The sequence below is a fragment of the Triturus cristatus genome, chromosome 8, assembly GCF_964204655.1.
Source record: "Triturus cristatus chromosome 8, aTriCri1.1, whole genome shotgun sequence".
Lineage (NCBI taxonomy): Eukaryota > Metazoa > Chordata > Amphibia > Caudata > Salamandridae > Triturus > Triturus cristatus.
Window position 1 is genome coordinate 1,146,352,676 of NC_140591.1, and position 18,290 is coordinate 1,146,370,965.

The following is an 18,290-nucleotide window of genomic DNA, read 5'->3' on the forward strand; positions in this document are numbered from 1 at the left end:
CAATATCACATTTTGCCACTGTAAGCCTCAGGTTGAGAAGGCCCAGTTTGCATATGTTTGTGTCTACACTTGAGCTGATGTGTAGGAGAATGAGCTTAGGGTCCATGCTAATTTGACAATTAGTCATTTCTGAAAGTGTACAGATTATATCCTGACACCCACACTGAAAATTAGGCACAGCAAGTCTGTACCCAAAAAGTCTCCATGTGCACTGTGCCATGTGAGAAAGTCAGAGGGTCTGCCTTACCAAATTGTCGAAAACTTTGAGGTATAATATATACCTGATGCAAAAACCTAAATTTGATCAGTCTGAATTATGCTGCTACAGAGGCCTCGAAAAATAATAAAAATGTTACTAGACCTGCAGGTCTAGTGACTTAAATAAACTACTCTACCCATTTGTAATGCTCTTGAATCATAAACTGGTTTCAAATTAAACACTTTTGTTTTACTTAATAGACTTAACTTTGTGTATATATATATATATATTCACTTAAAAAACCATAGGTTTCACACATGTTATAGTTAGCTGTACATTTCACTCGTAAAAAACCAATGAAATTCCCCCGTTATAGTTAGTGCAGGCAACTATAACTCACGCGACCGCAATCCACTGCTGATGACGTCAGATATTACATGGCGGTCACCAAAGACCAAAGAGCGTCGCTTGCTCAAGAAATCAGTTGCATGCGACAGGATCGGAAGCAAACCCTGAGACCCCGAACCCCTGCAGCCCCAACTACGCAAGTGGCAGACGCAGGAAGAACAAAAAGCGCAGGGCGAGGCGCCGGCAGAATCACAAGCGCAAACGATGGCTACATCAAGAAATCAAACAGAGGATGGAAACGGAAATAATTAACTCCGATCTAGCCATGAGTAAGACTGTGGTTAATCTAACCGATATCAATCTGACAAAGGAGGAGACTAATATCCTTGTGTTAGGATTAACATACAGCCCTAAAATGGATTTTAAATATGCAGAGACAAGGATTGACATTTACAAATTTGTACGCAAACTCAAGTTGCGCAAATTCTTTGCCCTCCAAGGTTCCAGAAATACATCAGAGGCACACTCTTATGATTTGGCTGATGGAGAGGGTACACACAATGATCTTGTCGCTGGTGATGTGGATTTATACAGGGATTTACAACAGCTCCAGAATGAGCAAGTGGGAGCTTTGGAACAAATAAGTTGTACACCATTGAATCAACCAGTAAAAAAGACTCCTTTCAAACCCAAATCCACTTTCTATCCCCTTATGTTGAAGGATAATTTTGATTCATTTAGTGAAAAGGTAGCAGTTGACCTAAAGAATCTGTACTCTTCAACGACAAGGGCACCTAAGAAATATAACAAACAAGATAACCAGTATGTCCAACTCATGCAGAAATTAAAAAAGAATGAGAACATCATAGTGCGGCAATCGGATAAGGGGGGAAACGTGGTGCTTTGGCCCAGGAACCAGTACATGGAAGAAGCCCTCACTCATCTTAATAACCGTAACTGCTACAAATTGAGCACGCCCCTATTGATGAATGCAGCACGGCAGGACTGCTACAACAAGCTGTTAGCCTGGAAATCTGCAGGCTTAATTTCTATGGATGAATTTAAATTCCTCAAAGTAGACCATCCTATTTCACCGGTTATCTACTTCATCCCGAAAATCCACAAAAGGCTGGACAAGCCCCCTGGCAGGCCGATCATCTCAGCCAGGGGCAGTTTGCTGGAAAATATTTCCAAGTATGTGGATTATTTTCTTCAGGAACATATGAAAGGTCTTCCATCTTACATACAAGACACTGGGGACTTCTTGAGAAAGTTGGCTGAAGTCCCATGGGATTCTGATATGATGCTTATTTCCATGGATGTCACATCCCTCTATACAAGCATTCACAACTTGGATGGGGTCAGGGCTTGTGAATATTATCTTAATCGAAGATCTATGGGAATGTACTCTCACAACAAAATGTTGCTTGCCATGATATCCATGTGTCTAGAGAACAATTTCTTTTTGTTTCAGCATCAGGTATACCAGCAAACGCGCGGTGTGGCCATGGGGGCATGTTTTTCTCCCAGTTACGCATGTTTACACATGGGTTACTGGGAGGAGATGGTCCTCATGGCCGGACACCGCGCTGTCATAGAGTCGAATATCATTTGTTGGTATAGATTTATTGATGATTTGTTTATGGTATGGCGAGGGGATGAACACAGTGCTAAACAATTTCTTGAAGCAATCAACAGTAATGATTTAAACCTGCAGTTCACTTATCAAATCAGCAATAGATCGGTCTTTTTCCTGGATGTAGAAATATTTGTTTGTAATAACCAACTACAGACTAGACTACACAGGAAGGATACTGCGGGTAATACGGTGTTACATGCACTCAGTCACCACCCACAACACCTGATCAATAGTATTCCTTTTGGGGAGATGCTAAGGATGCGTCGAATTTGCAGTACAGAAGTCGATTTTCTTAAAGCTCAAAATGAATGCAGGGAACGCTTCAGGGAGAGAGGTTATGCAGAATCTATACTCTCTAAGGCCGTGTCAAAAGTCAATAATATCACTAGAACTGTGGCACTGACACCAAAAGTAACCCCATCAAATAACCTAACAGTCATCAACACTGAGGACACACAAATTATTTTGACCTTTAGTACACAGCATAAAGCAGTACGTAAAGTCATTAATAACCATTGGTCATTGGTCCGGGCTGATCCAGTGTTGGGCAATTCACTATCTAGGAAACCAAAGATAGCTTTCAGAAAAGCACGCTCAATGAGCAATGTGCTCGTGAGCAGCAGCCCTGAATTGATCCAATCTAAATCATGGTTATCGGCAAGAAAAGGATTTTATCGCTGCAATGTATGTAAAGCATGCAGATATGGGGTGAATATAAAGACATATTTGACCCCATTCCTTCCTGAACCAGTTCCTATCTCCAAATACCTTAATTGTAAGACAGATTTTGCAGTGTATGTGCTGGAGTGCTCCTGTGGCCTGCGGTATGTTGGCAGCACCAGGCTGTAGGTTCACAAGCGGGTACTCCAGCATATGCGTGCAATAACTAACAAGGATTTGACCTACCCGGTGGCACGTCATTTTAAGGAGCACCATGCCAGTAAGCTGGAGGCTTTCAGCTACTGGGTGGTAGACTCAATCCCTACACTAAGAAGGGGTGGGAACCGGGAGGTCCTTTTAAGGAGATTGGAAACCAAATACATTTTAGAGTTGGACAGTAAGAATCCTAGAGGACTGAATGCAAGTGAGGATTTTTATACTCACTTGTAGTTTGGATATTCATCACCTGTTGAGAAAAGAAACATGTTGTTTCTATCAACTCTAATAGTATGCTGCTATATCCCTGTCTCGTTAAATTGCACTAATTTTAATGTGAAAATGGCGGCGGTGGTGTCTACTATATTTAAATAAAAAATAATTTCACCGCACCTTGGGTTTGCTTCGGTTTCTTGAGGAGAGATCTTCAGTTTACGAGACGGAGTAGTGTTATATATATATATATATATATATATATATATATATATATATATATATATATATATATATATATATATATATATATATATATATATATATATATATATATATATATATATATATATATATATATATATATATATGCCTGCTCCACAATTCCCTCAGTTTGTCGAAGGAAAGACAGCACTCGCGGGACCTTATCACAGCAGTGATTTATTTTTAGCCAAACAGACGCGTTTCGGAAAAAATCCTTCGTCAATGTTTACAGTATGCAATACGAGGCGCCATTTTTAAGCAGCATGTGAATGTCATGAAAACAGATAAGGGCTAGCGTTTCGCTGTATTGCGTACGCCATCTTTGAACAGGTATCACATCATTAGCAAATGCTACAGAGACAGATGGAATTCATTGTAAATCACACGTTTCTTGACAAAAACATTTCAATTCATTATTTTTAAGTGTGAATATTGCTCATAGATCGTCAAGAATTCTTGAAAGTCTTTGAATTATCTTGTCGTGAATCGGTATTTTGCAACCAACATATTTGTGTTGCATGCGCCATTTTGGAGCAGTCATCACACCATTGGCAAATGCCCAGAGACAAATAAAGTTCATTATAAATCGAACGTTTCTAAATTTTAAAAAAAACATTTCAATTCATTCTCTTTGTGTGTGGATGTTATTTATGCAACATCAAGAACTCTGGAAAATCTTTAAATCATCTTGCCGTGTATCGGCGTTTGGCAACCAACTTATTCAGGTTGTAAATTAACCGCCTCTCTGTTAATTATGTAGCCGTGTATCGGCTCCTGCTTTAAAAGATATACTCAAAACATGGATCGAATAATTGTTAAAATCAATAGGTCAGTATCAAATCTACAAGTAACTATAAAGCATTAGTTTTCCAAATGGACCGCCAGTTCTTCCCCACCGTTCAGTCCATTGGGAAATTTTGTGTGGAGATCTATAATATAACGAGATTCCAATCTCCTCAATTTTAGCACTCTGTCCCCTCCCCTGATGTTTGGTGGTACAAAGTCGATGCCAAAATATTGTAATAGGTCTCTATTACTGTTATGTTTAATGGCAAAATGTTGTGCTACAGGATAGTTAAAATCCTTTTTGGCAATAGCACGCTTATGTTCCAATATTCTGAGTTTTACGCAATGTATGGTGCTCCCTATGTACCCGAGTCCACAGGGGCACTTGAGACAATACACTACGTGTGTTGTTTGGCAGGTCATGAATTTGGTTATCTTTTTTCCTGATTTCAAACCTTGTATATCATAAGTCAATGTCCTCTTACTAAAAGCGCACGCTTTACACTTCATTTCATTAAGAGTTCCCTGACTTGATGGTATCATGACTAGGTGACTCTGTACTAAGTTGTCCTTGAGTGAGCGTGCTTTTATAAAGGTTATTAATGGTGCTGCTGGAATTTCTGCTCCGATGATAGCATCAGTTTTCAATACATGCCAATTTTTCTTCATTATATTTCTCAAAATATTGGCATCTTCGGAAAAAGTTGTTATCATCCGAAATTTACCATTATTTTCTTCTTTCTTTTCTTTTTGTTTAAATAAATCCGTTCTGGGCAAAAGTTCTACCTTTCTAAGGGTACTTTCTAACAGATTCAAATTGTAGCCTCTCGCCAAAAATCGACTTAGACTCGCTTTTGCTGCCAAATCAAAGTCGCACTGTCTAGAGCAGTTGCGTTTCAATGTAAGCAATTCTCCATAGGGAATACTGTTCTTCAACTTTTGAGGATGACTACTTTCCGCATGTAGCGTACTATTCCCTGCTGCTGGTTTCCTAAATAATGCAGTTGTGATTTGTCCTTCTTGTATCTCAACTTTCAGGTCCAGATAATTCACTGCCACTGAACTTATCTCCCCTGAAAATTGTATATTCACATTATTATTGTTTAGATGTTTGATATATTCTTCAGCTTCTTTTATAGAGCCATCCCAGACCAGGAAAAGGTCATCGATATATCTATACCATGACACTATACTCCTGGTCCATGACTCTTTATCTGGGGACCAGGCCACCTGCTCCTCCCACCAGCCCACGAATAAATTTGCGTAGCTGGGGGCGAAGCAGGTGCCCATCGCGGTTCCCGAGATCTGTCGGTATAGGTCCCCTTGAAAGAGAAAAATATTGTTAAACAGACAGAATTCTATTAGCTCCAATAGCATCACATTATGGGTTGCAAATTTCAATGCCCGTTTTTGTAAAAAAAATTCCACTGCATTTAGCCCCTGCCTGTGATCGATACAAGTATACAGTGATGTCATCAGTGATGTCATTTGAGATGTCATCAGTGATGTCATGAGTGATGTCACTGACGATGTCATGAGTGATGTAATATGTGACGTCATCAGCAGTGCATTGCGGGCGCGCGAGTTATAGTTAGCTGAACTAACTATAATGGGGGAATTTCAATGGTTTTGTGAAACGTCCAGCTAACTATAATGCCCCTGAAACCTATGGGTTTTTCAGTGAATTTCTAAGGTTTTTTAAATGCTAATTCCTAACTATAATGTGCCTGAAACTTATGGTTTTTTCTAAGGGTGGGCGGAATTTGCGAAGTTCACTTTGGCAAATTATCGCAAAAATGTTAAAAATCTCCGCAAACACACGGAAATATCGCGAAGATACATAAGTTTTTTTCCCGGCCGTTCGCGGTATTTTCTGCATGGTTGCCGCTTGCCAACTTACCCATGCGTTGCTCACGGGCGTGGCCATCTTGTTTTCACTTGTCTCGCGGTGCATGATCGCAAGAAGAAAGACGTGATCGCGCGACAAATGACACTACTGCGGGCGCGAACTGTCGCGAGACAGTGCAAATGGCTACCAACAATCCAACATCTCGTAGAGAACGCGACCGGATTGGGAAAACTTGTCGGCGAACGCGGGGATTCAGGTAAGGCGATCGCGTGCACGCGAGAATGTATTATTTCACAGCGCGAGCAATCAAAACATTTCCAGTAAAATGCGGATTGCGGAAATATTGACATTTTTGCGCTCTCCGCGGAACGTGAAAATGTCAAATTATCGCAATTTCCACGAGCAGAACAGAATTTTAGCCCAGGCCTAGTTTTTTCAGTGAATTTAAAAGGTTTTTTAAATGCTAATTTCTAACTATGCTACAAGGATAGGACATGTGAAGAAAGAAGAAAAAATGCACAGAAAGAAAAAAAGAAATGCAGAAGGAAGCAACAGAAGTCCTCAAAGACGAAGAAAAGTGCAGGAAGAAGGATAACGTGACAAAAAAACAAACAGAAGAGCAGAAAGAACACTTGTTGCAAAATCATCTTGTACCCTCAACTTTTCAGACGGATAATGGTGGCAACTGAGTCTGACTAACCAGTCCTAGAGCCAGTGCTATGTTAAAAGACACTTAGAATACAGTGAAAACACCTACATACACTAGGGAACACTATGTGTTGGGGTCCCCCTGTGATTAACATGACCTCCTCTGTAAGCCCCTAGTATATAATAGGGCAGGGGGATTAAAACTACCTCTTAAAACGCGCCACAGGGCGGGTTTGCAAACGTCGCCTCAGGCCCCATCCCCTTCCTTCCCCACTGTGTAAACAAGCCCTGTGGCCGTGTTAAGTTGGGAGATTAAGTCCCCTTGAATCTTGAGGGTGCCTAGGGTCCAACTAGACCACTAGGTACCTCCAGTAAGCACAACAGAGCTGCGTTGCAGAGAGATGTAAAAAGGGGCACGGCCTAGACCACCTCTCTGCAACGCAGTGCAGTGGCGCTTACTGGAAGCACCTGGTGGGCAAGTTGGCCCCCAGGGTCCCTCAGGATTGAAGGTGAATTATTTCCCCAACTTAAAATGCACCACAGGGCGTGTTTGCACACGTTAACTCAGGCCCCGTTCCTTCCCTTCACCACTGTGTAAACACGCCCTATGGCCGTTTTTAGTGGGGAGATTAAGTTCATTTGATTCCTGACGGTCCCTAGGGTCCAACTAGCCCACTAGGAACCTCCAGTAAGTGCCACAGAGCTGTGTTGCAGAGAGGTGTAAAAAGTGGCACGGCCTGGACCACCTCTCTGCAACGGAGCTCAGTGGCGCTTACTGGAAGCACCTGGTGGGCTTGTTAGCCCCCAGGGGCTCTCAGGATTGAAAGTCAATTATTTCCCCAACTTAAAACGCGCCATAGGGCGTGTTTGCACACATCACCTCAGGCCCCGTCCCCTCCATTCCCCACTGTGTAAACATGCTCTGTGGCCGTTGGGAGATTAAGTCCCCTTGAATCCTGAGGGTCCCTAGGGGCAAAATAGCCCACTAGGTATGTCCAGTAAGCGCCATTGCAGAGAGGTGTAAAAAGGGGCACGGCCTGCACCACCTCTCTGCAACGCAGAGCAGTGGCACTTACTGGAAGCACCTGGTGGGTTAGTTGGCCCCCAGGGTCCCTCAGGATTGAAAGGGAATTATTTCCCCAACTTAAAACGCGCCACAGGGCGTGTTTGCACACGTCACCTCAGGTCCCGTCCCCTCCCTTTACCACTGTGTAAACGCGCCCTGTGGCTGTTCAAAGTTAAGAGATTAAGTCCCCTTGAAACCTAAGGGTCCCTAGGGTCAAACTAGCCCACTAGGCACCTTCAGTAAGTGCCACAGAGCTGTGTTACAGAGAGGTGTAAAAAGGGGCATGGCCTCAGAACACCTGTCTGCAACGCAGCTCCCTGGCGCATACTGGAGATACCTGTTGGGCTAGTTGGCCCTCAGGGACACTCAGTATTGAAGGGGAATTAATTCCCCAACTTTCAACTTGCCAGGGGTTGGGTTTGCAGAGTGCTGCAAGGAGGGGGCATGGCCTCCGGCGCAATGCCGGTCTTTTATTTATTTAATTTTTTTAAGAAGGGGGGCTGTGTGGCCCTCCTTCTTTTTCTAATTTATTGGACCTGGGGACCCCATCCCCCAGGGCCTGCCCCCTAATTTTTTTTTGCGAAAAAAATAATTTTGGAAGGGCCCCCCTCCCAAGGCCTTAATCGCCCCGGGGACCCCAACCCCCGGGGCATGGCCTTTTTTTTTTATTCTTTAGGAGGGGGCTTGATTGCCCCCCTCCTCAGGCCACTTATGGCCCTGGGGACGCCCCCATCCCCCGGGGTCGGCCTTTGTTTTTTTTTTATATATTCATAGAAACACCTAGGACATGCTGGAAAAACCGTACGTACCTATCACCATGACGATTTGCGTGATATTCATTAAAAAGCGACTATGCATACAATGAATCCACGTAGAATGTATTTACACCGCTAGTGAAGCTCTGCGTGTCTGACGCCCTACCGTGCCTAATCCTGGTGGGTACTCTCCAAGTAGACACCCTTGTTGTTTATTTATACAAACATGGGTAGCTATTGACAGGCACGTTTAATACACACGCACACCGAGCCATTCATAGGGGATTCGACAAAAATTTGACCAAAACTATGCAAGAAACCCCCCTCACGGTTAATAAAACACACATCCACCGCCCGATGTGTAATACTTTTTATTTTACTCTCTGGAAAGGAGATGAACCTCACTTGGGAGTCACAGCGCACTCCTGGCTGAGCCCAATGCTGTGTTACACCCACCAGTGCCCGCCGAGTGCCACACACCTCTGTGTTGTATTCCACCAGCTAGTGCGTATGCTATGACACTCTCTAGCCCATGTGCACTGTAACACCACCAAACACACAATGTATATAAGGGTCCTAGGAGAATTAGTTTAAAGACTATCACACCTCCAATCCCCAAGAGAAACTGGAAAAAACTAACAGAAGGTGTTAAGTCCGTTCATGGAGAACAGAAAGCCACTGAATGCTGTAAACAAAGTGAAAACCTCTTCAGATACTTAGTACATCACCTGATTGGAGTTAAGAGTCCATCAGCCCACCCTTTTTTGCGGAGCTTCGTCATCTGAGACTCTAAGGGGTCATGGTCTGGGCCCACAATGTCGAGCCAGCAGGCCCTGCCGAGTGCCCGACCTAATAATCCCAAGATAGGGAAACTCCTCCCACGATGTGTATTCAAACTTATGAAGACTCTAATAATGTGCAGTGCTCAAGTGTAAATGTGCATTAAAAATGACTACATGGGCAAAAAATATGTTTATTGAGGATTGACCAGGTGTCATATTTAAAAGAACAAATAGTCTTGGAAAGATTGACTATTTCCTGGCTTAGTCTGGTAAGCTCGACATGTTTCAGCCGGTGTGGTCAACTGACCTGGCTTTCTTCAGGACCTAAAATGATGGAAATCAAGGCTACTGCAATATTAACTTATTTGGTGTATACTACGTGAAAAACAAACAGTTTTAAAACAGTGAAAGTACAATCATCAGGTAAGTTTGTGGCAATAGCCACCCTACCGGACAAGCAACCTTTTGCTCGGATGTAAGAACTGTGTCTTCTTTCCCAGCTTTCTGTGGGAGGAAAGCCTCACCTCACCCGGCTGACTGCTCTGAGATGGAGGCACCGCTCTGTCCGTCGGTACATCAGGCCAGACAGCTCGCAGTCTGGCCTGAACTACCAGGGGAAATGGCGGGAAGACGTTGCCCACCGCTGATCGGAGCTTCCAGCAGTTCACATGCCTCTTGTTTATAAAGGGTCAGAGCAGTGTCTCTGAGGCAGACAAGGAGAAGGAACCACCTTGGCACAGGAACTACTCGAGGATTGCGCTCGAGAAAATGAAGGATGCACGACCACCATCAAGGATTACAGCTATTATTTCAGGGTGGAAATGGGGAGAAGGCACATCTGCTTAACCACGCTCACGAATTCTACACGAGGATTGCGCTCGAGAAAATGAAGGATGCAAGGACCACCATCAAGTATTACAGCTAACATTTCAAGGTGGAAATGGGGAGAAGGCACATCTGCTTAAACACGCTCACGAATTCTACATGAGGATTGCGCTCGAGAAAATGAAGGATGCAAGGACCACCATCAAGTATTACAGCTAACATTTCAAGGTGGAAATGGGGAGAAGGCACATCTGCTAAGCCACCTCCACGCTCACTAATTTTTTGGCTGATTAATGCCTTACTGAATTTGAGCTTCAACTCGGGCACCTGCTTTATTTATATAAGTGCTTCCTGTTGAGGTTTAATGTTTGTGACAGGAGCATCGTGCCAGAATGAATCCTGCCCTGCATATTCACACAAGAAGATGCCACCGTTTTGTGCAATACCTCTACTCCACTGGAGTACTTTCTACTGGATAATCAGTAAGTGCTACCTCGTTGGGTAAATGTATAGTACTTTTCCTACACTACAGCTGCGTAAAGGGCCAGAAGAGTTGTCTACAGTGACCATGTGTGTCTGTAACGTTGCCACGGCGCCGACGGACCCGGTGTCCCTCGAGTCAGTTGTCCATCATAGTGGGGGAAATGGCGGGAAGACGTTGCCCACCGCTGGTGTGTGGGGCGGGGCCAAACGGACGGGGCTTCCAGCAGTTCACATGCCTCTTGTTAATAAAGGGTCAGAGCAGTGTCTCTGAGTCAGACAAGGAGAAGGAACCGCCTTGGCACAGGAACTACTCGAGGATTGCGCTCGAGAAAATGAAGGATGCACGACCACCATCAAGGATTACAGCTATTATTTCAGGGTGGAAATGGGGAGAAGGCGCATCTGCTTAACCACGCCCACGAATTCTACACGAGGATTGCGCTCGAGAAAATGAAGGATGCAAACACCACCGTCAAGTATATCAGCTAACATTTCAAGGTGGAAATGGGGAGAAGGCACATCTGCTTAACCACGCTCACGAATTATACACGAGGATTGCGCTCGTGAAAATGAAGGATGCAAACACCACCGTCAAGTATTTCAGCTAACATTTCAGGGTGGAATTGGAGAGAAGGCACATCTGCTAAGCCACCTCCACGCTCACAATATTTTTGGCTGATTAATGCGTTACTGAATTTGAGCTTCAACTCGGGTCCCTGCTTTATTTAATTTCCGTTCCCTCGCGGATCGTGGAAATGTTGACATTTTCGCGTTCCGCGCGGAACGCGAAAATTTCGAATTGTTGCAATTTCCGCGAGCGGAACGGAAATTGTCACCCACCCCTAATTCCCTCCCTCCTGGCTTGTCTGTTCCATTGTAATGCCCCTGATCCATCTCTCCTGACTTTTATGGTCTGTTATGCTGTAGCTTTCTCTCCTATCTGTCCATTATGGTCAGCTAGCTACCATTGCCTCTTTCCCCTCTGTTCTCTGTTGTCCATGTGCATGGTCCTGTCCCCTCCCTATTGCTTTCTAAGGATTGTTGTGCTGCACTCCTGTCCCGCATGCCCTGTGTGGTGTATTGTGCTGCTGCAATTCCTGATGGCTGCCCTGTAGGGTCAGTTTGGTGCACCTCTCCATGTCCCTCCTGTCCTCCGTTATCCAAGTCCATGTCCATACCCCAATTCCTCCTGCCTTCCATGAACCAATGTACCGTACTTGCGAACATTTTGAACTTGGTAAGAGGGAGATTTTGAAAAAAAACAGAGGTATTGATTTTCCCCTTTGAGTTACATCGAAAAAGTGGAGATTGTAGACAAGAGACAGATCAAATGAAGCTCATTTGAGCTTAAAAACATTGGACGTTTCCTGGCTGAATCGGGTCTGTTGGCATGTATGGTTGTACTACCTCTGCCTCTTCCTTCTGCCCACAATGGTCTATTATATTGCCACAGCATCTCTTGCCAGTCCTGTATTGTTGGTTTGTTGCCCCAGCCCCCCTTTCCACTGCCCTCCATGAGCTGTTGTGCTACCACTGCCCTTCCTGCCTGCCCAGTGTGGTCAAATTTTTGCCTCTGCACCCTCCTACATGCCTTCAATTTTCACAGTCCGTGCCCCTGTCCTCTGCCTCTCAACAGTATCCTAATGAACAACTAGATTGCTAACATTCTATATTTATTACACAAGTGTGGAATGCCTGACGTCATCTTGATGTAATCAAAACTGTAATACCTAGAGCATTTCCTTTAAAAATTACATATATGAGAGGGTCTTATTTGCATCAAAATTATGGTTAGAGCTCTAAAAAACTAAAATGTGGACATATTTTCTGTGTTTTCAAATAGCGACAATGCACTTTTAAATTGTTTGTTATCTTTATGGTTTTTTTATCCAGTTGACCACTAGATTAAATGTTGCACTTAGGGGAGAGGATGTGGTGTTACTTCCAGAGCTGCAGACTTTGCAACTGGGGAACCAGGTAGGATTTTCTGCTTCAGATCGACATTCTGTGAATCTGGTCAAATCACTTGATCTCCCCATGTCTACAACCAAAATTAATTTGTTGTTGTGTGATGTAACCAATGCTCATGTAAAGCACTCCAATACCTGACAAGTCTGCACTATATAAACTGCAAAAACACAAAACATTAGTGTCACTTCTGTCATTGGGCTACATGTGGGCTACAGCTGGGTGGTATTTGTGCTGCATTTGGGCTCTTTTATCTCTGGTGGACATTGTGGGAGATTTATTTGTTATGAAGTTTCCTAATTTCCTCATTTACTGCAATCTCCTCAGTAGCAAATGCTTTCAGTTTTTTATTTTGATTCCATCAAGAAGGTATTCAGATATGTCACACATTTGCCATAAATTCTGAATGTTAGCACTCTAGTTGCTCATTGGATCACTTTAGTAAAGCTACTGCTCACCACGGAAGTCTCCTGCTGGTATTAAAAGTGCATGTTTCAGTCTGCATGTCAGAATTATTTAATGAAATAGAAGAGGATTTGAGAAGTCACTCAAAATGTGCCCTAATTTTTCTTTCTTCAGCGCTAATCATAATTTCTATGGCAAAATGAACCCCCTCATTGTGTTCCTTTTTAAATTAAATGTTTTAAGTATTACCAGTTTATTCCAATCAAGATGGCTTCAGGTGTGACATACTTTCGTCATAAGTAAAACAGTAAGCCCTCTAGTTCTTCTTAAGAACACTCTGAGATATTCTGACATTGGGCTATGCTTGGGCTACATCTGGGTGATATTTGGGCTACATTTGGGCTCTTTTGTCTCTGGTGGCCATCTTGGAAGACTTATTTGTTATGAAGTTTGCTAATTTCCTCATTTACTGCAGTCTCCTCAGTAGGAAATACTTTCATTTTTTTACTTTGGTTCCATCAAGAAGGCATTCAGCTGTTTCATACATTTGCCATGAATTCTGAATGTTAGCACCCTAGTTGCTCATTAGATCACTGAAGTAAAGCTACTGCTCACCAGGGAAGTCTGCTGCTGGTATTCAAAGTGCATGTTTCAGTTTGCATGTCAGACTTTTTTAATGAAATAGAAGAGGATTTGAGAAGTCAAAATGTGCCCTAATTTTTCTTTCTACAGCACTAATCATAATTTCTATGGCAAAATGAACCCCCTCATTTTGTTCCTTTGCAAATTAAATATTTTGAGTGTTACCACTTTATTCCAATCAAGATGGCTTCAGGTGTGCCATACTTTTTTCATAAGTAGGACTGTTAGCGCTCTAGTTGTTCGTTAGAACACTCTGGGATATTCTGTCATTGGGCTATACTTGGACTACATCTGGGTGATATTTGTGCTACATTTGGGCTCTTTTGTCTCTTGTGGCCATCTTGGGAGATTTATTTGTTATGAAGTTTCCTAATTTCCTCATTTACTACATTCTCCTCAGTAGGAAATACTTTCAGTTTTTTACTTTGATTCCATCAAGAAGGCATTCAGATGTGTCACACATTTGCCATAAATTCGGAATGTTAGCACTCTAGTTACTTATTAGATCACTGTAGTAAAGCTGCTGCACACCAGGGAAGTCTGCTGCTGGTATTGAAAGTGCATGTTTCAGTCTGCATGTCAGAATTTTTTAATGAAATAGAAGAGGATTTGTGAAGTCAATCAAAATGTGCTCTAATTTATCTTTTTCAGCACTAATCATAATTTCTATGGCAAAATGAATCCCCTCATCATGTTCGTTTTAAATTAAACTACTGCCTCTCTACTACTCACTCACTACTCCTCTCTACTACTCACTCCTTACTACTCACTCTCTACTAACTCTCTACTACTCTCTACTACTCTCTCTCTACTACTCACTCGCTACTACTCACTCTACTTCTCTACTACTCACTCTCTACTACTCACTCTCTACTATTGACTCTCTACTACTCACTCTCTACTACTCACTCTCTACTACTCTCTACTACTTACTCTATACTGCTCACTCTCTACTACTCGCTCTCCTCTACTCTCTACTACTCACTCTCTACTACTCACTCTACTTCTCTACTACTCACTCTCTACTACTCACTCTATACTACTCACTCTCTGCTACTCTACTACTCTCTACTACTCTCTCTACTACTCACTCTATACTACTCTCTACTACTCACTCTACTACTCTCTATTACTCTCTACCACTCACTCTCTACTACTCTACTACTCACTCTCTACTACTCTTTCTCTACTACTCACTCTCTACTACTCACTCTACTACTCTCTACTACTCACTCTCTACTACTTACTCTCTACTACTCTCTCTCTACTACTCACTCTCTACTACATGCTTTCTACTACTCTCTAATACTCACTCTCCACTACTCAGTAACTACTCCTCTACTACTCTCTACTCTCTCTACTACTCACTCTCTACTACTCTCTCTACTACTCACTATCTACTACTCTCTACTACTCACTCACTACTACTCTCTACTACTCAGTGTCCACTACTCCACTACTCCACTTCCCTCTACTACTCACTCTCTACTACTCTTCTACTCCCTGCTACTACTCACTCTCTACTACTTGTTTTCTACTACTCACACTCTACTACTCTCTACTACTCACTCTACTTCTCACTTTCTACTACTCACTCTACTACTCACACTCTACTACTCTCTACTACTCAGTGTCCACTACTCCACTACCTTCTACTATTCACTCTCTACTACTTTACTATTCCCTACTACTCTCTCTCTACTACTCTCTACTACTCACTCTCTACTACTCTCTCTCTACTACTAACTCTCTTCTACCCCCTACTACTCACTCTACTACTCACTCTCTACTACTTTCTACTACTCACTCTCCACTACTCCACTACCCACTACTACTCTCATTCTACTACTCACTCTCCTCTACTCCCTACTACTCACTCTCTACTACTCACTCTCTACTACTCACTCTCTACTCACTCTCTACTACTCTCTCTAATTCTCTCTACTACTCTCTACTACTCACTCTACTACTCTCGCTCTACTACTCGCTCTACTACTAACTCTCTACTACTTACTACTACTCTCTACTATTCACTCTACTACTCACTCTCCACTACTCACTCTCTACTACTCTCTACTACTCACTCTACTACTCACTCTCTACTACTCTCTACTATCTTCTTTCTGCTACTCACTCTCTACTACTCACTCTCCACTACTCTCTACTTCTCAAGCTCTACTACTTACTCTCTACTACTCTCTCCTACTCAGTCTACTGCTCACTCTCTATTACTCTCTACTCCTATCTACTACTCACTCTCTACTACCCACTCTCTACTACTCTCTACTACTCACTCTTCTACTCTCTACTACTCACTCTCTACTACTCACTCTATTACTCTCTACTACTCACTCTGTGCTACTCTCTCTATTACTTTCTACTACTCTCTACTACTCACTCTCTGCTCTCTATTACTCATCCTCTACTCTCTACCTCTCTCTCTACTACTCTCTACCTCTCTACCTCTACCTCTCTACCTCTACACCTCTACCTCTCTCTGCACGCACACATATGCACATATATATATATGCATATATATGCATATGCATTTAAATATATGTATGTGTATATATACATACATATATAAACATATATATATAATCCGTGTATCTATATAAATACAAATATAAATGCATGCATACATATACATATACATATATGCATACATATGCATGTTATGTACATGAAAGTTTGAAAAACACTAATAAAAGCAAAGCTAAAAAGCCACCTAATTACAAACAGAATTGCTTAAACTTAAAAGAGGGCAAGACCTATTGCATTTTCATTGCTTGTTTACTTTGGTTACATCAAGAAGGCATTCAGATGTGTCACACATTTGCCATGAATTCTGAAGGTTAGCACTCTAGTTGCTCATTAGATCACTGTAGTAAAGCTACTGCTCCCCAGGGAAGTCTGCTGCTGGTATTCAAAGTGCATGTTTCAGTCTGCATGTCAGACTCTTTTAATGAAATAGAAGAGGATTTGAGAAGTCAAAATGTGCCCTAATTTTTCTTTCTACAGCACTAATCATAATTTCTATGGCAAAATGTACCCCTCATTGTGTTCCTTTGCAAATTAAATGTTTTAAGTGTTACCACCTAATTCCAATCAGGATGGCTTCAGGTGTGCCATACTTTTGTCATAAGTAGGACTGTTAGCGCTCTAGTTGTTCGTTAGAACATTCTGGGACATTCTGTCATTGGGCTATATTTGGACTACATCTGGATGATATTTGTGCTACATTTGGGCTCTTTTGTCTCTGGTGGCCATCTTGGGAGATGTATTTGTTATGAAGTTTCCTAATTTCCTCATTTACTACAGTCTCCTCAGTAGGAAATACTTTCAGTTTTTTACTTTGATTCCATCAAGAAGGCATTCAGATGTGTCACACATTTGCCATAAATTCGGAATGTTAGCACTCTAGTTGCTTATTAGATCACTGTAGTAAAGCTGCTGCACACCAGGGAAGTCTGCTGCAGGTATTGAAAGTGCATGTTTCAGTCTGCATGTCAGAATTTTTTAATGAAATTGAAGATGATTTGTGAAGTCAATCAAAATGTGCCCTAATTTATCTTTTTCAGCACTAATCATAATTTCTATGGCAAAATGAATCCCCTCATTGTGTTTGTTTTAAATTAAACTACTGCCTCTCTACTACTCACTCACTACTCCTCTCTACTACTCACTCTCTACTACTCACTCTCGACTACTAACTCTACTACTCTCTACCATTCACTCTCTACTACTCTACTACTAACTCTCTACTACTCTCTACTACTCTCTCTCTACTACTCACTCTCTACTACTCACTCTACTACTCTCTACTACTCCCTCTCTACTACTCACTATCTACTACTCACTCTCTACTATTGACTCTCTACTACTCACTCTCTACTACTCACTCTCTACTACTCTCTACTACTTACTCTATACTACTCACTCTCTACTACTCGCTCTCCACTACTCTCTACTACTCACTCTCTACTACTCACTCTACTTCTCTACTACTCACTCTCTACTACTCACTCTATACTACTCACTCTCTGCTACTCTACTACTCTCTACTACTCTCTACCACTCACTCTCTACTACTCTACTACTCACTCTCTACTACTCTTTCTCTACTACTCACTCTCTACTACTCACTCTACTACTCTCTACTACTCACTCTCTACTACTTACTCTCTACTACTCTCTCTCTACTACTCACTCTCTACTACACGCTTTCTACTACTCTCTAATACTCACTCTCCACTACTCAGTCTCTACTCCTCTACTACTCTCTACTCTCTCTACTACTCACTCGCTACTACTCTCTCTACTACTCACTATCTACTACTCTCTACTACTCACTCACTACTACTCTCTACTACTCAGTCTCCACTACTCCACTACTCCACTACCCTCTACTACTCACTCTGTACTACTCTACTACTCCCTACTACTACTCACTCTCTACTACTTGTTTTCTACTACTCACTCTCTACTACTCTCTACTACTCACTTTCTACTACTCACTCTACTACTCACGCTCTACTACAT